This window comes from Mandrillus leucophaeus, unplaced genomic scaffold (assembly GCF_000951045.1).
Source record: "Mandrillus leucophaeus isolate KB7577 unplaced genomic scaffold, Mleu.le_1.0 Scaffold658, whole genome shotgun sequence".
NCBI classification, from domain to species: Eukaryota; Metazoa; Chordata; class Mammalia; order Primates; family Cercopithecidae; genus Mandrillus; species Mandrillus leucophaeus.
The window spans coordinates 1,550,961-1,554,525 of NW_012107119.1; positions in this window are offsets into that span (position 1 = coordinate 1,550,961).

Consider the following 3,565-nt stretch of genomic DNA (forward strand, 5'->3'; position numbering starts at 1 on the left):
ATATCAGTATAAAACTCTATGCTAGAGATTAGAAAAAGAAATCTGAGAAATGGTCCCCATCAAAAAGGAATTTGTGATCTTATTGTTAGACTGGACCACTTGAAAGAAAAAAAAAATCTATAAATGAATCCCTACATGCCGAACAAAAAAAATATGAAGTCTCCATTTTCAAAAGGAAAAACTTCAACACAGTCATGCAAGTAGAAAATACGGATCTCAAATCCTGTATTTACCTTGAGAAGCAGCATAGTCAAATAAAAATGGAAACTTTACTCTCAGTTCCACTGTGACCATGACTACCCATGAGATGTTGGGCAGATAGTGGCTCTCTCGATATGTTTCTTCGTCTACAATGTATCAGGTCTAAATAACACGATAACTATGGTTCTGTAACAAAATGGAAAAGAGAGTCTTCAGATGACTCAACGAATAGAATTTAGACAGAGATTTCAGAAGAATAGACTTAACAATGACGGAAAACATATCTTGTTTGGATGAGAGTAAAGAGAACACTTTCCTAGTTAAAACAAGTAGGAAAGCAGTGGAATATCTTCAACTAGATTGACTTCTATGCAAAATTCACAAACCAAACATTTACATTGCAAATGAAAACGTAAGGCAATGAAAATAGGATTCACTGCTAAAGTTAGTTCTGGCTTTTTGAGTCATTTAGTAAATATTACCTTATGATAAGTCATAGCCACTATCATTTTTATCATTATTATCACAAAGGTCATCATTAATATCATCTTTTTTTAGCTATTATCTATTGAAAACATCCTCTGTGCCATCACTAGCCGATGATTTACAGACATTTGCTCTAGTCACACAGCATTTCTTCATCATTATCTCTAACATCTATCAACCATCCACAGTGTGCCTGGGCCCACGTTACAATAAAATCCTCACTACTATATCATAAGGTAGGTAGAGTTATTGTCCTTATTTTATATACAAGAAAACTGAGACTTAGCGAGAGTTTAAGTCATTTGTTCAGGATCACAAATGACTGCCATGAGTCAGTATTGACATCTGTGCATATCTAACTGAAATTTCTACTTTCAGAGAGGTTAAGAAAACAAACGCGAGTGAACTCAGTGATAAGGTGGCAAGATGGCTGAATAGGAACAGCTCCGGTCTGCAGCTCCCAGTGAGATCAATACAGAAGGCGGCTGATTTCTGCATTTCCAACTGAGGTACATGGCTCATCTCATTGGGATTGGTTACACAGTGGGTGCAGCCCACGAAGGGCAAACGGAAGCAGGGTGGGGCATCGTCTCACTCGGGAAGCACAAAGGGCCGGAGAACTCTTTCTGAGAGCCAAGAGAAGCCATAAGAGACCATGCCATGAGGAGTGATGCATTCCAGCACAGATACTACGCATTTCCCAGTCTTCGCAACCCACAGACCAGGAGATTCCCTCGGGTGCCTATGCCACAAGGGCCCTGGGTTTCAAGCACAAAGCTGGGCGGCCATTTGGACAGACACCAAGCTAGCTGCAGGAGTTTTTCTTTCATACCCCAGTGGTGCCTGGAATGACAGTGAGACAGAACCATTCACTCTCCTGGAAAGGGGGCTGAAGCCAGGGACCCAAGTGGTCTAGCTCAGGGGATCCCACCCGCATGGAGCCCAGAAAGCTAAGATCCACTGGCTTGAAATTCTCACTGCCAGCACAGAAGTCTGAAGTAGACCTGGGATGCTAGAGTTTGATGAAGGGAGGGGTGTCCACCATTACTGAGGCTTGAGTAGGCAGTTTTTCCCTCACAGTGTAAACAAAGCCACCAGGAAGTTCGAACTGGGTGAAGTTCGAACAGCTCAGCAAAGCCAGACAGCCTCTCTAGATTCCTCCTCTCTGGGCAGGGCATCTCTGAAAGAAATGCAGCAGCCATAGTCAGGGGCTTGCAGATAAAACTCCCATCTCCCTGGGACAGAGCACGTGGGGGAAGGGGCGGCTGTGGGCACAGCTTCAGCAGACATAAACGTTCCTGCCTGCAGGTTCTGAAGAGAGCAGCAGATCTCCCAGCACAGCGCTCCAGCTCTGCTAAGAAGCAGACTGCCTCCTCAAGTGGCTCCCTGAACCCCATGCCTCCCGACTGGGAAACACCTCCCAGCAGGGTTGACAATCACCTCATACAGGAGAGCTCTGGATGGCACCTGGCAGGTTCCACTCTGGGAGGAAGTTTTCCAGAGGAAGGAACACAGGTAGCAACCTTTGCGGTTCAACAGGTAGCAACCTTTGCGGTTCAAAAGCCTCCACTGGTGATACCCAGGCAAACAGGGCCTGGAGTGGACCTCCAGCAAACTCCAGCAGACCTGCAGCAGAGGGGCCTGGCTGTTAGAAGGAAAACTAACAAACAGAAAGGAATAGCATCAACATCAACAAAAAGGATGTCCACACACAGAAACTCCATCTGAAAGTCACCAACATCAAAGACCAAAGGGAGATAAATCCACAAAGATGAGGAAAAACCAGCGCGAAAAGGCTGAAAATTCCAAAAACCAGAATGCCTCTTCTCCTCCAAAGGATCATAACTCCTCACCAGCAAGGGAACAAAACGGGACGGAGAAGGAGTTTGACGAATTGACAGAAGTAGGCTTCAGAAGGTGGGTAATAACAAACTCCTCCTAGCTAAGGGAGCTTGTTCTAACCCAAGGCAAGGAAGTTAAGAACCTTGAAAAAACATTAAGCGAATTCCTAACTAGAATAACCAGTTTAGAGAAGAATATAAATGACCTGATGGAGCTGAAAAACACAGCACAAGAACTTCCTGAAGCACACACAAGTATCAATAGCTGAATCAATCAAGCGGAAGACAGGATATCAGAGATTGAACATCAACTTAATGAAATAAAGTGTGAAGACAAGATTATAGAAAAAAGAATGAAAAGGAATGAATACAGCCTCCAAGAAATACGGGACTATGTGAAAACACCAAACATAAGTTTGATTGGTGTACCTGAAACTGACGGGGAGAACGGAACCAAGTTGGAAAACACTCTTCAGGATATTACCCAGGAGAATTTCCCCACAAGACAGGCCAGCATTCAAATTCAGGAAATACAGACAACACCACAAAGATACTCCTCAAGAAGAGCAACCCCAAGATACATAATCGTCAGATTCAGCATGGTTGAAATGAAGGATAAAACGTTAAGGGCAGCCAAAGAGGAAGGTCAGATTACCCACAAAGGGAAGCCCATCAGACTAACAGCAATCTCTCTGCAGAAACCCTACAAGCCAGAAGAGAGTAGGGCCAATATTCAACATTCTTAGAGAAAATAATTTTCAACTCAGAATCTCATATCCAGCCAAACTAAGCTTCATAAGTGGATAAATAAAATCCTTTACAGACAAGCAAATGCCGAGAGATTTTGTTACCACCAGGCCTGCCTCACAAGAGTTTCTGAAGGAAGCACTAAATGTGGAAAGGAACAACTGGTACCAGCCACTGCAAAAACATATCAAATTGTAAAGACCATCAACACTATGAAGAAACTGCATCAATTAACGGGCAAAGTTACAAGCTAGCATCATAATGACAGGATCAAATTCACACATAACAAT